The following is a 23,307-nucleotide window of genomic DNA, read 5'->3' as shown; positions in this document are numbered from 1 at the left end:
CAGCAAATAGTAAGAAGAAAAAGAAAAAAAGAAGCTTCCTCAACAGTAGACAAAAGGGCTATAAAGGGCCATAAACAATCATCAAATCTCAAAATGTTAATTTCCTTTCTATACAATTACACTACTATATTAGTTATAACAGGTCAGGAAAACATGATATTTGTCTTTTGAGGACTGACTCATTTTATCAATATAATGATTTCCAGTTGCATCTATTTTGTGTCAAAAGATAGGATTTCATTTTTTATGGCTGAATAATTTTCCATAGTGTGATTTCTTTATATAGTCATCATGTGATAGACATCTGGGTTGATTCCATATCTTAGCTATTTTGAATTGAACTGCAATAAGCATGGGACTACAGATAATGCTTTCATATGCTGCTTTCATTTCCATTGTGTAGATTCCCAGGAGTGGGATTGCTAGGTCATATGGTCTACATTGTGACTTGAGGGTAATATGGAATTACAAGAGGGAGAAGGTGGTAAATGCAGGGGAGAGATTGCTTAAGGAGAGGTTGAAAGTGTTTCTCCAAGAAACATGCTCCAGTATCAAGAAATATAAACTCTTTGCCTAAGTATATGTGAACTTTCTTCCCATCTTTGCATCTCAGCTCTGTCATTCAGTAGTTGTATGATTTTGGACAAAGCCAAATTCCTTAGGGCTATATGACAGCAATTACAGTTACTACAGGAAACAGTGTGGCAGACCATGTTGCTTAAGGTTGAGGGCTTTGTTTTGTAAGACGGAGCAAAGAAGCAGGGATGAGGTTTAGAGTGCTGGTCTTTGTGATTGTCATTCATTATTAATTCAATTCAATTTACTCTTTCATTCATGTGTTCACTCATTTAATACATGTAGAAGACAAGCTCAGGGTTGCACATGCAGTTCTTGAGGAGTTATCACAAAGGTCTTCTTACATTTCCATGACTTGTTCTTCTTCTCTGCTCACAGACATTGACTGTGTACTCATCTTTGTTCCTGCTCCTTCTCATTCCTCCTACTTTACATCTTAGCTGAAACTTCCACACATTAGGGAAGCCACCCTTGAAATTACAGTTGTGGTTAGGATACCTTAATTACACAAAATCTAATGACTCAATATTGGGGAAGTAACCAAAAATTGGAAACACAAATTAAATAATGTAATTTGTTTAATATTAGTGTTTCTTTGCCAGGATAAGAAGATGTAGTAAAGAAGTATTTTCATTTCACCATTGTGATCTAGAACTTAGTGTGATTCCTGCCCATAAAAGAACCTCAATATACCTTTTCTGAATGACTGCTCTGACAGAGTTGGTCACAGGTAGTGATTTATTCTCATGAATCTCTAACTTTCCTTAACAATCTATTGCAGATCTGTCTTACCTTGGTTCCTCTAACCATCTCTGAATCTATTTTTATACACTTGTGAGTTCTTTAAGTTATCTCAAGAATGTCAAACCCAGAAAAAAATTATATAATCTCTGTCCACTACTATCAGAAACCAAAGGCTTTTCTTATTCTTTATTTTTCAATTTTCTTGTAAAATTGAAGAGGGGAGGAGGAAGTCTGTTGTAATAGGGGCATTTATTGCAGTATGGAAATAACTGGTAATTATGCTCTCTAAATGAACTTGACTCTGTGGCTGGTGTCAGGTTTTGCTAAGTGCCCCAGGCCCAACTGAGACTAATTAGGCCTGCATTAAATATTAAAGCTTTCTGACACCCTGGTTCTGACGGTGACAGAGAGAAGAAATCCTGTAACCTAATCTGCACGCAACAGGGGTAATTTATGTTCACTTCTTATAACAAAAGAAAATCCAATTATGTAGCTGGTTGGCAGATATATATAAAGGAGAAATTATGTAGAATTGCATAAATACACAGACACATAGAGTACATAAAATAACACAAAAATATCAACAGATGGTTCCTATTTGCCACCAACTACATCAAATACCTGTTGAGCATTCTGCTATAATCTGATGTTCAGATGGGAAATAGCTTTTTGCCTAAAAACGTGTTTAATATGGTGTGGGGGAGTGGAGTCAGCATGGTCCTTTGGATGGTAAAAAGTGGTAATGGTACCTGCACATAGGAAAGAACGGTTCTATGTAGACCTCATTTATAATCCATCACTGGAAGTGTGTTTGTGTTTCTTCAGTTGTTTTTGTATCATTTGATATTCATTTTTGTCATGTTAATGTGATATTATTACAAAGAAAACAGATTAAATTTAGTTCATGGATGCAGTTCTAAGAATATGATGATTCTTTTTTACACTTTTTCAGTTTTTCATATAGCTTTTTAAAAAAAAACTTAAAAATATTTTATTTAGTTATTTGAGGAGAATAGCTACAGGAAGAGAGGGAGAGGCAGAGATAAAGGTCTTCCATCCAGGTGTTCACTTCTTAAATGGCCACAACAGTTGGAGCTGGTCCAATCTGAAACCGGGAACCAGGAGCTTCTTCTGGATCCTTCATGTGAGTACGGGGGCCCAACAACTTGGGCCATTTTCCACTGCTTTCTCAGGCCATAAACAGAGAACTGTATAGGAAGAGGAGTAGCCAGGACATAAACCAGCACCCATATGGATGCCGGCACTATAGGTGGAAGCTTAGCCTATGTGCCACAGCACAGGCCTGAGATAACATATTTTTAACTTACATTACAGTCAAGGGCTTAGTACTCCACTAAATAGAGTTCAACAAGTAAAACTATCCTAGTTCAGTGAGAATATAGACAAGGACTATACACAATAATCAAATGGAAAGAAGACCAATTTCATCCATCCATAATAAATTTTGAAATAATCACAGGTCACTAAAACTATAGTAGTACAACATTCCCAACTACTGGTTTGACAAAAACATGAGACAAAGATCGACAAAACTGTATTTGCAGCAATACTGATAGACACAACATTTATTTTTTTCTTTGTTTCTGTTGTTGTTGATGTTGATGTTTTTTCTTTTCAAATTTTAGCTCCCACACATAAGGGAGAACATCTGTAAAGAGGCAACTCTCCCAGGTTGGAACCTGCTAAAGTTTAGGAAATGCAGTTTAAGTTCCAGCTCTTTCCCTAACTGGGTGGGCGGCCTTAAATAAGGCATAGAAACGTGGGTACTTCTGTGTGCCTTTCCATCAAATGAAGCATGTCATGGTGTTGACACAGATTTTTGAGAGTGAGGTAGTGCAGTAGTTTTCACTATCAATGGTAGAAGATCATTGCTCTAAATGAATCCCACATAGTCTTTCGATGATAAAATAAAATAACATGCATTTTGCTAACACAAATATATTTTATAAACCCAAGTGCATGTTGCTTTGAAGCTACTTAGTGAGAAAAATAAAACTTCTTTCAGTACCATGTTTTTGTAGTAGGAAAATTCAAGAATAGGCAAAGATAGAGACAACGGTGTAAGAAAGTCCAAGATGCACATCACCCAGATTCTATATCAACTCATGGATAATCCTGTTTCAACTTTCCTTCACAGCTCATTTTATTTGAGGCTGGTCATTTCGCATCATATCAGATCATTCATAAACATTTCATATACACACTGAAAATGGTGAGTTTTCCTTTAAAAAGTGTGATGATATCAGGGCAGGCATTTTGGCTCAAAGGTTAAGTCACCTTTTGGAATGTCCACATCCCGTATCTGGTGCTTTGTTCATTGTCTGGGCTACATTTCTAATCCGGCTTCCTGCTTATGTGCACTGGGGGAGGTGGCAGATGATTGCTTAATACTTGGGTCTATGCCATCCACATGGGAGACCTGGAAGGATAACTGGGCATTTTGCTTTGACCTGGCCCAACTCCAGCTATTTTGAGTGTTTAGGGAGTGAACCAACAAATGGGAGAACTCTCTCCCCTATCACTCTGCCTTTCAAATAACTAAAAAAAACGAATGAAACTTTGTAAAAGATATGGTCTCAAATTAAAAGTTAATGTTATTTCCTAAATAAAAATTGAACTATTTTAATGAATAAAAATTATATAGGAATAAGTGATCTTAAAAGTTATCATGTCTATCTCAATCCTATTTTTAAAAATATATTTCTCATGGGAAGTGATTTCAAATAGTGGTGATCTCAGCAATACACCTGGCAATATCAAGTGTATTTTGAAGATTTTAATAAAATTATTTATTTGAAAGAGAGATCATAATTGTGGGAGTAGAGATAGAAATAAATAGAGAGAGAACGAATCAGAGGAAGAGAGTGAATGGGATCTGATCCTTTGATTCACTCTCCAAGTGCCTATAATGGCTAAGGCTGGGTCAAACAAAACTCAGGAATGGGGAGCTCAATCCAAACCTTGCACATGAGTGGCAGGAACCCAGTTGTGTGAGTTATCACCACCACTCCCAGGGTCTGCCTTAGCAGGAAGCTGGGGTTAAGAGTTAAAACCAGGAAGCAAATCCAGGTTGTCCAATATATGATGCAGGCATCCTAACTGGTGTCTTAAACTCTAGCCAAATGCCTGCCACAAGTATATTTTTGAAATGAGTGTGATTAAAACAAGGAATTTTAATGCTACTCTTTACACTAAAGACTTTAATTTAGTTTGGGTTTTCTCAACTTGTTACAATGTGGCATAAAACAAATGGTGTGCTTGTTACTTTTCTTTCTGTTATTATAATTTTGAATAGATTATTTCATGTGTACTTAAGATCTAATATAAGACTCTGTACAGAGCATGGCCTCAATTAGTGTTGATTACTTTTAAAAATGAGAAAATAAAAGTAATAGTTTAAACAAATTATGTGAAATTATGCAACATCTATGGGAACCCCTTGAAAATTTTAAATGAACTATAATCTTAAATGATTAAAAAAGTCTTAAAACAATGAAATAATTAAATAAATCTAGGATAACGCCATTATTATATTATTTTCTGATTAAAACTGGATTACTCAGAATACACATATCCTTTTTTTTACAGATTAATATTTTTGCAATTGAAAATGGAGAAACTGCATGCAGCAGGCAAAAATGAAGAAATAGATGAAATTTTCCTGAAGAGAAAGCTTAAGAATATTTTACTTCATGTCATGATGCCTGGGTTCCAGGATCTCCTTGTCTATCACTGATTTAGAATCTTGGATGAGCCTTTCCACCCATGGGACCTGAATCATGTGACGCAGTCAGGGGTCGAATATGATAATGGTTCTTCTTTTGGTTCTCAGTTCTGGTGATTCTAAATCTATGAGTGAAGTGAACTAATTATGTACATTCAGGTATCTCATTTGGAGAAATAACTTTTCAGTAACACTTTCAGGATCTGTCTGAAAACCTTGGGACAACTTGGAGCCAGCTTGTCTGTACAAATTGGGCAGCCACAGTGCACACTGTGTTAAAAATAATTAGATAGCTAGTCCTGGAGCTCTTTTGAACTGCCCAGTGAGGAAGGCCTTTCTGAGTTTACTGGAACAGAGAGTGATTTCCCTCAGAAAGGTAATTTTGGCAACTTGGAGAATATTGTAGCCCTTCAATCCCCTGGGTGAGTGTAGCAGCCTTCAGAGCCAGACTCGTTTCTTTATTTTCCCATTTATTTCTCCCACCTCCCTTCTAAAGCACATTATGAAATTATGGAAAAGTCTTTTTCTATCCAAGGGCAGCTGGTTGCCATGGGTTACAAAAGCTGCATCTGTCCTCAGTGTAATTGCGCTGCCTAAATCCATTAGTGGGGAGGTGGGAGGATGCTAAAAAGAGGGAAAGTGAGACTAGAGGATTCAAATCCCAGCAAACATCCACCCTCCTCTCCTCCACAGAAGGAGATCTTGGTGATGTGTTAGTACGCTTTCTCTGAAGCCCAAGCCTTACATAAGCATGGCATGGACTACGAGTGTGTCTGAATCAAGGTGGTTGGTGGAAAATTGGGTAAGGAAGTGGCCTATTTGGTTTCTGGAGAAATATTTCAAGGATGGATTGGTTAAGGCAATCACAATACATTGGAACCTAGAAAAGACTTCATTAAAGACTCTCTCTCTTCCCTCTCTCTATCCATATCTCTCTCTCTTCTTTCTTTCCTTTTTCATCTCTACCTGCCCCTTTTTCCTCCCATCCTCCATCCACTACTGCTATTTTAGAATATAGTAAGTCATAAATCAGAGTTGGAAAAGAGTAGTTTCCCATTTGATAGTAAATTCTTTCCCCATTCTCCTGCCACCAATAATTTATCCAATCTGTTTGAATTCCCAGAGTGGCAACAAGCTCACTCCCTCTCAAGAATTCTACAGAAGATTATTAGCATAAATATTGATAATATAATCTAAAACATATTGAATATGTACTACATAATGGACTTAGGTTAATGGATTTCATTTTATCCTCACAATAAATTACTGAGGGTGATGGATTATACCCATGTTTCTCAGTTGATAAAACTAAGATATAAGGTCACAAGTCAAGAAAAAAGGATGAGTTTGAATTTAAATAAACATTTGAAGAATTCCTAACCTTCAACTCTTTCATTTGTACTGTTCTGCCATTTGTATGCATCACTCTCCCCCTTTCTCTCTCTTAATGTAAAAGCCTACCATCATTAATCCAAAAAATCTGAAATTAGAAGTACTCTGAAATACTAAATGGTGTTGAGTACCCAAAATGATTTTAGATTTTCAAGTATGGAATTCTCAACCAATAAAAGTTAAGCAAATACCCCAAAATCTAAAAAACCCTTTAAAATCTAAAAGACTTCTGGTTTCAGACATTTAATATGAGCAATTCTCAACTTCATAAATTCCTGCTATTTTCATTTCCTATGTTCATTTCTTTATCTTCTTCCTGACCCTCTTCTATGCCTTCTTCCATTGTAATGCCTGTTTAAACTCTCAAGGCTTGAGCATCTCTGAGGTAGTTTTATCACCTGAAGGATAGTCGCTCTTCCAGTTTCCATATTTTGCTTCTATTCTAGAGCTAACACATTTTTTTTTGGTCTTTGCATGCTTTACACTTCTGAACCATTTGAGCCAGCTGACAGCCCTATACTTATTTCATCCTTGCTGATTTTAACTTATGCTCTTCTCACTGTTTTTTAGAATTTTTTTTCCTAAGTGAGTAAAGTCTGATGTTTATATTTATTTATTTGAAAATTTAATTGGTTAGTGTCATCATTCCAGGTAATGAAACTCTCCTTAGACACCAACTTTTAAAATATGACATATTCAGGTTCCCCAGAGATCTATGACTCAACTCATGTCATAAGTTTAAAGATAATGATAATTATATGGCAGGTGGGCAAAGATTGATTGTCAGGTACCGAGATCTAGAACTGGCAAAGATCATGCATTTATCTTCTGGTTTAGTTGATAAAATGTTATTGGAACAGGATACTTAAGGAAGAGGTGTTTGGAGAAGGAAGATGGCTAAGCTTGACATCAGTCTTCAGATATGTATTTGTTGGAGACTGGTAGGGTAAAGGCAGACATTCTAGGCTTAGAATAACAACTGCAGGCATGGATCCTGTGCTTTCACCAGTTTTGTTCACTCATCATTCAGCATATTTTTAAAATTACCTTAAAGTCAAGAGAATGTTAATGACTTAACAGTTAAAATGCACAGGTAAGCTTTAAGAGGCATAGTTTTAGAAGCATCTGGTCATTCAACAAGTGTTTATTTGTGTCCACCCACCCCTGTAAGTTTCCATGTAGCCATGCATTTTGAATAGTTAAATAAATGGTTATGTAAAAAATGTATATATATGTAGGTATTATTTTTTACTTATTTTACAGAAAGAAAATTCATATAGTTTAAGTAAGGTACTCAGTAGTTCATACCTATTTAAGTGATTTTCCTATTCTGTCCCTAAATTAGCTGGATCTAAGAATTTGCAATACATAATTGCAGCACCTGCCCCCCAACACTTTATGCCTTATTTTTCTTCATGCACTTGAACTACCTGACTTCTACATATTTTACTTCTTTATATGCTTTTATTATCTGCTTCTCCAACTAGAATGTTAAGGCCAGTGAAGGCCATGGAAAGCCCAGTGAAGGCCAAGATTTTGCTGTGTTATTAACTGCTGGATTTCCAGCACTTGGTTAGGGCCTATACAGTGTACTTAACTCAACAGAATGAATAAACTTTAAAGATAAATTTTTCTAAACTTATTTTCTTCCCATAATCCAAGGCATTTTATTTAATTCTAATATATCAGTTTTTAATGTTATTGATCTAGTTTTACTGACTCAATCCATATTTGATATTATCCTGCTTTCTTTTTATTATCTACAAATCTGTCAACAGCAATTTATTGACCTGTGTGCTGAGCTCCAGGATGATGATAAAGACATATAATAGAGCCTATGTCCTCCTGGAGGATATGATATATTTGAAGACACATGAGATAATCTTATGAAAGGTTAAGTAAAACTAACACAGCAATATAATCAATACCACAAGACTGCATTAACACAAAATTGAAGTGCCAAAGAGAACAATAAGTATAATAAATGCTAGGGGAGATAAGAAGAGGAAGGAATTACGGACTGTTGAGTCCATTTATTTTTGCTTTACAGAAGAAAAGAAACTTGACTGAGATAGGTAAATTTTTCTTAGCCAAAGAGAAGATCTTAGAATAAACCAGGAACAAGATGAATAAAAGCAGAAATATATGGGTGAGCCTCAGTAATTTGGAGGGAAAACCTGTTTATGAAAGGGCTGGCTGTATCAGGGAAGGAAGCACATGAATTCCTAGGATACCCTGCCCACATATTACTGAGCCATAAAAAGAGAATGAAATCCCATCTTTTGCAAGAAAATAGTTGCAACTGGAAAATATTATGCTTAGTGAAATAAGCCAGTCCAAAAAGACAAAATGATATGTTTTCTCTGATGTGTGGTAGTTAATATAGAATACAAAAAATATATACAGGAATACAATGGAAAACAGAGAACAAAACCTAGAATTTGTAAATATGCTTTTCCCAAAAGTGGGTACCCAGAATATTTTGATTCAAGTCTTGATTTAGGTGATCCTGACAATTTTGTTTCTGAACTACTTTGCAATGACAAGGTAGGTGAAGACATCACACATTGAGAAACAAGGGACAAGGCTTTTTTTTTTTTTTTTTTTTTTTGTTTGTTTGTTTTTTTTTTTGACAGGCAGAGTGGATAGTGAGAGAGAGAGAGACAGAGAGAAAGGTCTTCCTTTTTGCCGTTGGTGGCAAAAAGGTGGTGGCAGCTGCGGCCGGCACATCTCGCTGGTCCGAAGCCAGGAGCCAGGTGCTTCTCCTGGTCTCCCATGCGGGTGCAGGGCCCAAAGACTTGGGCCATCCTCCACTGCACTCCCAGGCCATAGCAGAGAGCTTGTCTGGAAGAGGGGCAACCGGGATAGAATCCGATGCCCCAACCGGGACTAGAACCTGGTGTGCCAGCGCCTCAAGGCAGAGGATTAGCTTGTTGAGCCACGGCGCCGGCCAAGGGACAAGTTTTATTTTTATTTATTTATTTTTAAAATATTTTATTTATTTATTTTTAAAATATTTATTTATTTATTGAAAGTCAGAGTTACACAGAGAGAGAAGGAGAGGCAGAGAGAGAGAGAGAGAAAGAGAGAGAAAGAGGTCTTCCATCCACTGGTCCACTTCCCAATTGGCAGCAACGTCCAGAATTGCCCCGATCCAAAGCCAGAAGCTGGGAGCTTTTTTCTGGAGCCCCCACATGGTGCAGGATACCAAGGACTTAGACCGTCTTCTACTGCCTTCCCAGGCCACAGCAGAGAGCTGAATTGAAAGTGGAGCAGCGTGACTTGAACCAACACCCATATGGGATGCTGGCACTGCAGGAGGTGGCCTAACCTGCTATGCCACAGAGCTAGCCCCTCTCCTTGTATTAATATCACATTACATGAGAAGTGATGAGAATTATTGTGTACTAATTATCAAGTATTTGTTGGGACTCTAAGACTCTAACATTAATAAATTCCTTAAAAATAAAATAAAACAAAAATTTTAAAATTTCTATGCTGATAACATCATGCAGAATTCTAGGGCCAGAATGATCTAATGGAAACAGAGTTTGTATGATTATCAGGGAACTGACTGCAGTGCAAGGGTGAGGACCACACTGAATGAATGAGAGTTTCTTACTAGGCGTCCTGATGCAAAGGCCAGATCGGTAGGAATTTCCTGAGAATGGCAGCCTGTAATATCTAGACTTTAAAAACTTTGGGGTTGAGATACTGGACAAAAATGATCTTCCTGATCTTTTGGGAAGCAAGAATCAGGCATCTACGACCAAGTGATCTGAGTCTCCAGAGACGCAGCACAAAACAATCTTACTTGTGTCACTCACCCATTGTTGAATTGAACATGTTAGATATGTTCTATTTTTTAGAAGATTACTTAATTATTCATTTACTTGAAAGGCACAATGATAGACAAGTAGAGATAGAAACAGAGACAGAGAAATCTTCCATCTACTAATTCACTCCCCAAATAGCCACAGCAACTGGGGATGGGCTATGCCAAAGCCAGGAGTTTCCCACATGGGTGGGATGGGGCCCGAGTACTTGGGCCATCTTTTACTATTTTCCTAGGTGCATTGCAATCAGAGCATCCGGGACTGAAATTGGTGTTCTGATATGGGATGCTGATGTTGCAAGCAGTAGCTCACCTGCTGTGCAGCAATGCTGCCCACAAATACGCCCTATGTATTTAAAAGAATGAGGGTTGATTGGTTTATTTTTACTCAAAAATTTTCTGAATTATACATAACAATCACTGTAACTATCTGTGTCAAGCACAAATCTGGGCACTAGATGCACACCATGAAGAAACAGAAACCCTGCTCAGTATCTATAGTAGAGAGGATACACAGGGGTTGCATGTTGTGGGATAAGGGACAATGAAAGGAGCAAGTACTGATCTCTGGGAGGGTAGTTGAGGAGCACATATATGGAGGCACAAGAACACCTAAACTGATATAGCAAGATGACCTGGGCATGGTCTGTGGTGAAAAAGAGCTTTCCAGATGGAGAGATTGGCAGGTACACAGGTCTGGAGACGAGGAGAAGTAGACTTCATTTATAAGGCTCCTAGGAAAACAATGGGGTAGGAGCACAGAATATAAATAACCAAACAGTTCCCGGGTCAGAAAAGTCTTCACATCATCTTAGGGAACATGACCAGTGGTCAGGGAACCTAAATAGGGAATAGAATCATCAAAGTATGTTCATAAAGAGGCTGATGAACAGCATTCAAACGAATAAAAACATAATGCAAGCTAAGCGTGAAAGCCACATATGTAACTTAAAATTCTCAGGTACTGGGCTGTGGCACTGTGGCACAGCTGGTAAAGCCACTGCCAGCAGTGCCAGGATCCCATATAGGCACCGGTTCAAGTCCTGGCTGCTCCACTTCTGATCCAGTTCTCTGCTGTGGCCTAAGAAAGCAGTGGAGGATGGCCTAAATCCTTGCACCTGTTTGGGAAACTCAGGAGAAACTCCTGGCTCCTGGCTTCAGATCTACTCAGCTCTGGCCATTGCGGCCATTTGGGGAGTGAACCAGTGGGTGGAAGACTTTTCTCTCTGTCTCTGCCTCTGTCTCTCCGTAACTCTGCCTATCAAATAAATAAATATTCTAAAAATTTTCAGGTACCTATACTTTTAAAAACATAAAATAATTTAGTAATATTCTAATAATTTAGTAATATTTAAAATAATTTATTAATATTTTATTTAACAAAATGTATCTAAATATCATTTGGGAATGAAATCAATATAAAAGTATCAAAGAAATATTTTGTTTTGTTTGTGTTAAATTTTGGAATCCCAGTGTGCAGTTACACTTGGAGTGCATTTTGATTCAAATTAACTACATTCAAGAACTCAATAGCTTCGTGTGGCCAGTGGCTACCATTAGAGTTATTGCAGAATGGTTCAGCAGTAGATAAAACGGTTTGGGGGCAGAGAATGGCTTAGGGTGGGGTGGAGAAAGACCTAAAGAATGTTTGAAATACAATACCTGTTGTAGGACAGATCAGGCATGGGTGATTTAAAAAGAAAGAGTTTATGTATTTATTTGAAAAGTATAGTGATGGGGTTAGAGAAAAAGGGAGAGGGTACAGAGAGAGAGAGAGAGAAATTTTAGTTGGTTTACTCTCCCAAATGGCTGAAATACCTGGGGCTGGTCCAGGCTGAAGCCAGGAGCTTGGAGCTGTATCTAGGTCTCCAACATGGGTGACAAGGACCCAGGTACTTGGACCATTACCTTCTGCCTTCACAAGCACATTAGCAGAGAGTTGGATAGCGAGGGGAGCAGCAGCGACTCAAACCAGCACTCCAAAATAGGATATCAGCATTGCAGATGGCAGCTCAGCCTGCTGTGCCACAGTGCTGGCCCCAGCAGTGGGTGATTTTGCATGGGGTTGGATCTGGGCACCAAATTCACTTATGAGGTAGCTTAGCTGCTGGGTAGAACAGAATAAAACAGTAGAATGTGGGACATGGATAGAAAACACCGAGAAGCTTTTGTAATACCCATCTGAGATCTGCCTCCAGGAGACCCTTGTATTACTTCATTATAGCAAGGAGAGGAACTGAAGGCACAGTAGAGTTAGAAGCAGGCAGGCAGCGAGCAGGAGGTCTGACCACCATAGTAAAAGCCAAGCACAGAGACTTAGTCTCAGAACAGATCATCAGATCCTGAAAAGCCTAGTGTGGCAAGAATACATCAGAGAACTATCTAGAAAAGAAAGAAAAGGCAAAGAAAGAGATGAGTAAAATATTTTTTAAAGTTTGGGTATTTATACTTGTGCCAAATAATGGAACAGAGTTAAAACCAAACACATCATATAGATTAAATGAAATCACTGGACTTCTCCCACATACCCTAGAATTGCGTCAGGTAAAGTTTTGGGTCCTCACTGAAGTACAGCTAGTTGTTATAATCAAGACAGACGTCTACTGAGCTTGCTGTCCTCACAATACTAACTGCAAACTCTAATTTCATAAGCTTCTGGTACTTTCAAACCTTCACCTTGCTGTGAAGGGAGACGAGAACATCCACTTCCCTCTGTGTTGTTTCGAGTTAGACAGGAATGCACAGCAAGGCTGTGGGATTGGAAGAGGAGCTGGAGTTCATGCAGCATCTCTCAGTTGACAGGCACAATCCGTTTCTTCCCGGTGGGCTCCCGGGCTAACAGCATGCCTTGGCAAGGACAGGTTTAATTAAGAGTCACAGCCCTCTTGGAAGAATCTCACTTCTCTGTTCAACTTCAGAATGTAACCCAATCTGGTTGATCTCTCTTGATTCTTCCTTCACTTAGGAAAAGAAGGGAATTTTCTCTCTCAAAAGATCCACAGGCCTCCCTGTAATTTGCCTGTTCCCAGCATGTGTCTTCCTCCACACTCACTGCCTGCCAGGGTGCATTAGCAGAAGGCTGGAGAGCCAACACTCAGAACTAAGCACTCTGATATGCGATGCAGACATCCCAAGTGCTGTCTTTTTTTTTATTATTATTTTTTATTTTTATTTTTTGACAGGCAGAGTGGACAGTGAGAGAGAGACAGAGAGAAAGGTCTTCCTTTGCCGTTGGTTCACCCTCCAATGGCCACTGCGGCTGGCGCACGGCGCTGATCCGAAGGCAGGAGCCAGGTGCTTCTCCTGGTCTCCCATGCGGGTGCAGGGCCCAAGGACCTGGGCCATCCTCCACTGCACTCCTGGGCCATAGCAGAGAGCTGGCCTGGAAGAGGGGGAACCGGGACAGAATCCGGCACCCCGAGCGGGACTAGAACCCAGTGTGCCGGCGCTGCAGGCGGAGGATTAGCCTGTTGAGCCACGGCGCCGGCCTCCAAGTGCTGTCTTAATTCTGCACCAGTTGCCCACTCTGATAAGTTCATCTTCTTAAAATTGTACCTATGAAATTTGTTCTCTTAATATTAATAAAAATAATAAAAACAAAAATAGAAAATTAAAATCTATGTGTATTTTTTCATAATGTGCATTTTCTACAAAATTTTACTTTCTAAACTTATCTCTTTGTTTATTTGAGGCTCAGAGGGCGTCCTCATCCACTGGTTCACTTTCTAAATGTTCACAATGAATGGCCTGGGCTTGGTCAGTGCCAAAGCCAGAATCTGGGAACTCAGTCTCCTATTTGGGTAGAGGGAAACAAATTCTTGGGCCATCACTTACTGCCTCAGGAGCTGCATTGTCAGCAAGGTGGAATTGGGAGCTGTAGCAGTTTACAAAATCCATATACTCTGATATGGGATCTGGGGATATTAAACATTAGGCAAAAATGCCTTTCCCTAGAGATAGACATGGAAAAGGAGGTGGAGAGGGGAACAGGGAGAGAGGATATGGGGAGATAAAGGGCTGGGAGAGTGAGAGAACACAAGAGCTCCTATCTGCGGGTTCATTTTTCAAATTCTGTCAATGGCCAAGGGGGTCAAATGCAAGAGAAGGGAACTCATCCTGGTAGGAACCCAATCACTGTTGCTTCCCCAGGTCTACTTACTTGGAAGCTGCAGTCATACACTGGAGCCTGTAGTCAAACCCAGGCACTTTGGTATAGGACCTGAGCATCTAGGCTAAATATTCACCACCTAAGAACTTTTGAAAGATTTCTTGCAGATAATGCTGAAGTAAATGTTTCAATTCTTCAAGGCAGAAGAGTTTTAAATCCACTTTTTCCCCAAAAGAACACTATATTGTACTTTTATTCTTTCACTAATACACTTTTCCATATTTTACATCAGAAAGCAGTCTTGGGATCAACAATATCAACTCTGATGCAAAGGTATGGCAGAGCCATGATTTGAACCTAAAAAAGCAACTCTGCCCTCATATTTTGGACACACTGAACAAATGAAGGACTGAGTTGCAAAACTGGATCATAGGCTGTCACCGTGGCTTACTAGGCTAATCCTCTGCCTGTGGTGCTGGTACCCTGGGTTCGAGTCCCTGTTGGGGCGCCTGATTCTGTCCCGGTTGCTCCTCTTCCAGTCCAGCTCTCTGCTGTGGCCCGGGAAGGCAGTGGAGGATGGCCCAAGTGCTTGGGCTCTGCACTCACATGGGAGACCAGGTGGAAGCACCTGGCTCCTGGCTTCGGATCGGTGCAGTGCACTGACTGTATGTAGCGGTCATTTAGGGGGTGAACCAATGGAAGGAAGACCTTTCTCTCACTCTCTAACTCTGCCTGTAAAAAAAAAAAAAAAAAAAAAACAAAACAAAACAAAAAAACAAAAAACTGGATTATAAAGGAAAGAAGGTCTAAGAAGTCATACTAATTCTCAAGATCAACACTATGTTTCAAGGCCAAGGTAAACAGCACAGTGAAAGACTGAATTCTTTTTTATTTTTTTTTTCTTTTTTGACAGGCAGAGTGGATAGTGAGAGAGAGAGAGACAGAGAGAAAGGTCTTCCTTTTTGCCGTTGGTTCACCCTCCAATGGCCGCTGTGGCCGGTGCATCGCGCTGATCCGAAGCCAGGAGCCAGGTGCTTCTCCTGGTCTCCCAGGCGGGTGCAGGGCCCAAGCACTTGGGCCATCCTCCACTGCCTTCCCGGGCCACAGCAGAGAGCTGGCCAGGAAGAGGGGCAACCAGGATAGAATCCGGCGCCCCGAGCGGGACTAGAACCCGGTGTGCTGGCGCCGCAAGGCAGAGGATTAGCCTGTTAAGCCATGGCGCCGGCTCCAAAAGACTGAATTCTGATTCTTACATTATCCACCTAGAGTTCTACAACCACATATTTTCCCCTTCAATTAAATATTACAGGATCACAATTTAGCTTCATGATAGGTAAAAACTTAACTTACCTCTGAAATCAGAGTATCTGGGTTTGAATGCTGGCTGGCTTGGGTATAAGTCAATTATTTTGACCCTCACTTTTTTTATAGGTACATGTGGATATGGCACCTACCTCATCAAGTATTTGAGAATTAATATCCACTACATTTTAAGAGAAATAAATGCTGAACACCTATGCAGTGCAGTTCTGACCCTAATTAACAAAAGTTAATATGTAACTCAGACATCACAAAGATACAGTTCTCTCTAAGAATGCCCTTACTACTGACACCAGCTATATGCCTGGGATTCCCAGGCTACTCTACTTCTGATCAGTTTATAGACTCAAATTTCCACTATACCTCAATAATTGCATAGAACAACTCAAATAACTCAGGATACTGTCTGTGTGATTATAGATTTCTCATAAATGATACATGCAGAAGTCAGGACCAGCCAAATGAAGAAATGCACAGGGAGAGGTCTAAGCTGGCTAAAACAGAGTTTCTGCACGGTCAGGATCTATCACCTCCTGACTCATCAAAGTGTGTCACCAGTCAGGAAGCTCTCTGCAGCTTCCAGTGCAATCATCCCTGGATTGGCCTTTCTGACGTGGCCAGCCCCCATTCTAAAGCTCCCTTGCACTACCATGCCTGTTAGCTCAAATTCAAGCATGGTCCAAAGAAACCACTGTGAATATGTTACAAGGCTTTACAGGTCAGGCTCTGTCCCAGAAGCCAGTAACAGAAATCAGAAACATTCTTCATTTATGCATTACCCTGGTATTGTGCAATTGCCATGTGAATATTAATATATACTAGGATTGGTCAAACATTTTCTGTAAAGGGCTGCAAGGCAAATACTTTAAGTTTTGTGGAACACAGAGTCTCTGTGACATGATCTTTTTTATTTACAATCCTATAAAATGTAAAAACTAATCTTAGCTTGTGCTGATCCTTAGAATACACCATTTAGTTAATGTAATTTTTATTAAATGTGATAACTTAATATACTATAATATTATAGTAATGTACTATAATATGCACTATTATGAAATTACTGTATAATATAGAAGCAAATTTCTTCTTATTAGACTATTTTATAGTTGTTGCTATTATTATGAATATAATACTTTGTTGTTTTTACATTAAAACAGAATATGGGATTTCAAACCACATGGATGACAGACTTGAAATAATTTAGACAACGACATAATTTCTACTGTTGAATTCCTGTTCATTGTGCCAGATGGGTGCTATTGCAGCCATGTGAAATCCTGGGTTATAGTCTGAGATAGACTACTTCTGCCATAGTCTGGAAACAAGATTGTGAAAAAAAATTATTTATTTTTCCTGCATTGCCAGACACTTTATTTTTTGTCCTACTTTATGAGTTTACCAAGTAACTTCATCTAAAAAAGAATGACATTCTGCAAGGCTGTCCATGTTGTCAAAAATAAGTTTTAAATCTCTGATTATCACTCTGGCCGAGAGGCTCTTCCTTTTTGTTTTTATTTGCCATTTTCCAAAGTGCCCACTTTGCACTCATTGTTTCTTGCTGAAAGAAAGTTGAATTTCCCCCGTTTGCTCTGGCAAACAGGGGAAATAACCATAAATTACACTCCAGTGTGTTTCATGCTTACAATTCCCAGGCCTGGAGTTGGTTTGACAGGAACACTAGTAATCATTTCCATCAAGGTTCATTTAAATTAGCATTAATAATGAAGAACGGGGAAAGGAACGATCTTTGAGATTCAGGAATTGCTCAAAATTTTGCCATGGGACTCTGCCATACAGACTAATGAGCAAGAACCAGGGAAATCATTTTAAAGATTTAAACTGGTTGTTTTTTAATTCATGTGAGCGTCAGTCTCATTTCATTCTTAAATATTTGCCCTCCTTCCCCCAGAAGCGAGATTTGCTGTGGGAGTGGACAAATTATGTGGCATTTTTCTAAAGTGATAGGTCTAATTAATGCTCTAAAATCCTGAACTTTTATTTTGAATTTCCAAAGAAAAACTCAAATGCAGGGAATTCATAATGATTATCAAATTGATTAGAGGCCCCATTTCTCTATACTAAGCCTGGGAGTAAGAGCATCAAAAACTAGCAAGAAGGAAAATACTTTCCTTTATCAGGGCACCTTCTGAGCTTTTGGGCAGCTGAACAAGAGAATTTGAGAAAAATAGAGGATATAGTATAGAAGATCAATGATTTTCAGTTAAACACACACACACACACACAGAATGGGTCAGATTGATTCTGATTAAGCAAGAAGCTATAAGGAGAACCAAAAAATGGTTATTTATGGGATTTCTGTGTCTCATAAATGCAACTTAAAAACATGTTCAAAGCAGGTGGTCCTGTCTTAACTCATCTGCTTCTGTAGAAATGAAAGTAGCTATCCTTTTTTTATACAGTGTATTGCATGTTCATGGCATCAGGAGCACACCCTGTGTTGAACCCCATGGTGATGCTTTTTGTGAAGCATCTGAGTATTTTAAAATGTGCAGAATGATCTTGACAGTTTATATAGTTTGTAAGAATGGTATTCTATAAAGACACAGTTTTTTAACCTGTGAAATAGCCAGGTAGATAGCACTAAAGGAAGTTAGCATGGGGATGAAACTGTGTTGTCATTATGGGTAGGTTGGGGGCTACATCAAAGATGCTTAAGAGTAAGGATTTCTCAAATCTCTATTGCCTCTACATAGGCTATTTCCTTTGTCTAGAATTTCTGTTTTCTGTGCATTTCATCAATCTATAATGTTTAACATCAACACATCCCCTAAGACTCATCTCAAGCAATACTTCCCTTTCAAGGCTTTTCCCACAGTCTCCAGCCTGATTTTCTTTTTGTTAACCACCACTCTATGCCTCTTTCGCAGTGCTTGCTATCATATGGTGTTTATTGATTTTCTCACATTTCTTTTCCTTCAGCCTATTTTGAATACTTTAAACAAAAGTGCTATATGAACAATGCTCAATAAATATTAGACGGATTAATGGGTGAATGGGTGAATTGAGCACTGGAGAGATGAAAGGATTCTTCTACTGCCTTTGTGGTAATATGATCCCTATATCCTGGTAATATGAAAATAATGCATGTGTATTCATATACACACATATCTATCTATCTATATATATATATACACACATATATGCATATATATGTAGTTTCTATTCTCAGGAGAATTGATACACATAGCTCTAAGGTTTGTTTTGGACAAATTGAATAATGATACAAGGAGAGTTTTTACATATTGCTTCTCCATCATTACATCATTATTATTCCATTTTAGTCCCTCTATAAAATTTCTCACCATGCAGTCCTCCAAGAGAGTTCTGCTTGTACCAGTGAATAGCATATCAGGTAGTTGTTACCAAATATTCAAGTCACAGGAGTGTGTATTGGCCTCATGATGCTGATTTGCAGATCCCCAGAGTTCTGAATGTCAAATAAAGAACACGGTAATATAATTTGTACAAATTCTTGGTAGTTTTAAAGATTTCATGAGAAGTCTTTCAAAAATACATAAAATGTGGGTTCATATTATGAAAAAACAGTGCATGAATTTAAAAATATTTTCCACTAAAATAAACTTATTTTTCATTTTTCAAAAACTTAGTCTTATCTTTAAATCTATCTTTTTATGTATCTATATATATATGTATTTAATTGATACTTTATGGTCACTGATCAGTAGCTGTTTGCTAAGATAAAAGCATAGCAACAATTATTTATTGGTATAAGATGATGGAGTCAGTTTACAGATAACTACAATGTCAAAGTTAGACTAACTGTTTGATAGAAGCAATACTAGAGACAATTAAGAAAGAGGAATCAAGTACCAAGACACTTGGAGGTATTTGCTGAATTCTCTGGTCTCCAAAAGAACAAAATGAAAGTGGGTGTTTTTATATACCTGCTGTTCCTGGATGGTGTGAGAGTGCTGTTAAAGAAGACAATTTAAGGCTAAAGTTTCAATTCTCTTTCCTGAGCCTCAGTTATGTTATCTACAAAGTGGGAGTGAAGTTTTTTTTTTTTTTTTTTTTTTTTGTCCTAAGTACATTGTAAAGAGATCCAAAAATGAGTGTGAGATCATTCTATAAACTGCTAGATGTTGTACTGGTAGAATTATTTACTCAGGTTCCTGCTCTTTGCCAAAGAAACAATAACTGAAATTGTGTTCAGGTAATAATAGATGTCTGTAGTGTTCATGCAATAATAGATGTCAAAGGGTTCACAGACAATATTGTTCCTAACACTAGACAAGTCACACAGGGCAAGTCTGGATAAAATTAATGAAGCGCCAATGTGGAATGAAATACTAGGGAAATAGCAGATAGAGACATGCTAAGGGACCTACTTTCAGCTCTGTGGAAATGTGAATCAGGAGGGAGAGGATTAAATCAGCTTCCAACTCCTGCTTCTTGGTCTCTAAGATACAGAGTAGCTTTAAGCACGCTGTTTCCACAGCAGGCAAGAACCTAATTGAAAAACCTGGGAAATATCCTCCAACTCTCCACTCCCTAAATTGGAAGAGTGAGAAGAGGTCAGAAAGCACCATCACGATTCTGATTAAAATTATGAATCATTTCTGCCCTTGAAAATCACATGCACAGATATATAATTTTTCATATATATTCAGGGCATTTGTAGATTCCTTAGTGTCATCGAAACCCAGATCAATAGCCCCTACATTCTATTATAAATAGAGCTTTCACTTCTGACAAACAGAAACTACAAGATGCTGAGTGTTTCCTATACATTATATGATACTGTACTATAGTATTCTCTACTCCACTGGACTAGTAATTCTCCTGTGTGTATCTCACGTAATTCTAACAACTCTAATAGCTTGGTCCTATTATTTTCCTCCAATTTGCAGATAAGGAAACTGAGACTCAAAGTAGTGCAGTAATTTATCCAAGATCATACAATTAGAAGGCTGTGAGTTGAACTAGAATTGTTACCTTCCAACTGAACAGGCGAAGAAGCAGGTTTTCTGACATTAGTTTAGAAGTCCAGATGCTATTAGAATGGATTTAAGCGTCCCTGCCATGGAAAATGAATAGTGTGAGAGACAGCACCTGTCCCTGGGCCACGGGGATTTTAGAGTGACCTCACTTCACACCCTGTGCCCAGAAGTGCACCACCAGGGACTGAGGCACAAGTTTTGCCTTTCCTTTCCTTTACCTTTCACTATGGGAAGAGTTCAAGAACACCCCCGGCTTAATTAGTTGTGTCTCTCTGGAAATGAGTGTCTGTCAGTAGGGTTGTGACCATGGTTTGGGAGTGACAAAGCAGTCGACCTCTGAATGCATAAGGGGCAATCCCACATCTCTGAGGGACCTAGATGTTGCAGGTGGCACTAATTTCACATGAGAGAAAGGCATTTGCCAAAGGAAAGACAGATGGTTCGAGTCACTAGTTATTTATTTCTATAATTAGCTGCATGCTGTGATCTCAGAACTTGAAGAAATTGCCACTTCCTGTGGAATTCCTCCTGTCATTAGGGAAGAAATGGGAATTGGAAACCAAAGAGAAGATATTTGTTGAATGGTAACTCCCCAAATCTGTCAGTCTGCAGCTGTGCAGGGAGAAAGGGTACAGTCTGGAGAAATGAACTAAATCAGGTAAAGTGACTGAGTTTTAAGTATAACTCGCACAGCCACGTGATTCAACATAACATTTACCATTCCTGTGTTTCATGTTATCCATCTAATAGAAAGGAATATTTCAGGAAGACAGTTTACACATGGATGTGATAAATTCCTGCTGGTTATATATAATTGAGTATGTGAAATGTGTTAAGATACAACAGATAGTTGAATCCAATTTATTAGATAAATGGATGTGAGTCTGAGTCAAACCATCCCCACTTACTAGCTAACCAGCTCTGAAAGAATGACTTTAACTTTCAGATGTTCACTTTCTGTATCTGTGAAATCGGCTGACTGTGCCCAAGTAGTAGTTTTACTGTGAGTATTGATGAGGATATGCTTGTAATATTCTGGACTAGTTTGATCAAAAGTAGGCACTCAGTAAATATGCTTTTGCTTTATTAATTTAGTAGAGAATACAGAGTCTAGAAAACATAATGCTTATCTAGTGTAACATAGAGAAAGTTTAGTGCCAGATTGATCAAGCAGCAATCCATCTAAGCCACTCTCTGGTTCATTTTAAAACAATAGGCTTTTGTTCTCTAGAAATTCTCTTGTGATGATGCAGATTTCTGTGATTGGCCTTGGGAATTTCTACTTGGACCCAAATTCTTATTCTTTTCTGTAGTCCTGGGTCTTTCATTCTTCTTTAAAAGAGAACATATTGGTTTATTTCTGGCATACTCCTGGGAATTAGCACCTTACATGTCCTGAATCGAGCAACAGGTTTTGTTCCTGTGGAAATAAATTGAATGAAAAAGGAGCATCTTTTTTTTTTTTAATTTTTTAAATTTTGTAACCAGAGTATTTATTGCTTGACTAATTGTTGAAATTCTCAAGATGAACTGGATGCTGCAACGGCTGCCCTCTTGGGTTTAGGTGTTGTTCCTTCACGGAATCCATGCCTGAATCTGTGCTATGCAATTTTTAGGTGCCTCATCCGACCAGTCCCAGTGGTATTTCGTCTTTTAGCCTTGGCACTCCAGTTATACTTTCTCTTGCGCTTGGCAGGGTAGCCGCATTTGCCACACGTCGACTTCTGAAGGTGGTAGGCCTTAGAGCCGCAGCGGCGGCACAGCGTGTGCGTCTTGTTGCGACGCTTTCCAAACGATGACGTCCCCTTCCTCATCTCGCTTCTGCAGCGGAGACCAAAAAGACCTGAAAAAGGAGTATCCTTTTAATGCAAGCTGAAGAAGAGAAAACAGACCCAAAGAGAGTAAGATTCTGTCTGTCCACTTTTTTGTTTATCTTAATTGATATTTTCAAGGCTCCTCTTCTCTAAAGAGCTTCAGACACTCTAAATGCATTTGTTACAAATTTCCCACCGACTCTGTGTAGGTCAGGAGAATGAAAATTGTCTTAGTCATTGAACTATGTATCATTCCATCTATATTTTCTTATTTAAGTAAGTCACAACCCAACAAAATGGACCTAAGTAGAGAGAGTAGAATACTATGTTGATATAGATACCATCATATTTCAACCTCACTGTGACTAAGACCCAGCTACCCCCATCCCTCAAAACTACACTGACCCTTACCTCTGGTGATAGCATTCCTTTCTATTCAGTTGAGCAAGCAACACATTTAAAGTCATCTTTGATACTTATCTCTCTATGATCACTCTGGGTGCAGTTTTCAGACTAGATTACAGGCAGGCAAAGTAAATTGTGCTGGTGTGTGTTGATCAGATATGAGAATATTGCAACATGTAACAATGGCTTTAATTTAAAGTTTTAGCCATGGAGATGGAGAAAAATGAATAGAAATGGGAGACATTTAGAACACTTCAATAGTGTTGCAAAGCTTCCAAACCTAAGATATGACCTAACTGGGATTCTTACTTCAGTCTTTGATCCTGATTCCAGTATACATCTCTTTTTTTGCCTGCCTCTTAATGTATTCTTTAACTGAAGACACA

The 23,307-nt window shown here is 38.7% G+C and overlaps 1 pseudogene; it reads right to left on the bottom strand.

The window, feature by feature from the left end:
• Positions 1-22,175: 22,175 nt before the first annotated feature.
• On the bottom strand, positions 22,176-22,539 carry LOC133771176 (large ribosomal subunit protein eL37-like; annotated as a pseudogene).
• Positions 22,540-23,307: the final 768 nt, after the last annotated feature.

Source organism: Lepus europaeus, chromosome 12 (assembly GCF_033115175.1).
Source record: "Lepus europaeus isolate LE1 chromosome 12, mLepTim1.pri, whole genome shotgun sequence".
In the NCBI taxonomy this organism is placed as follows: Eukaryota; Metazoa; Chordata; class Mammalia; order Lagomorpha; family Leporidae; genus Lepus; species Lepus europaeus.
This window is presented reverse-complemented; position numbering and strand designations above follow the sequence as displayed.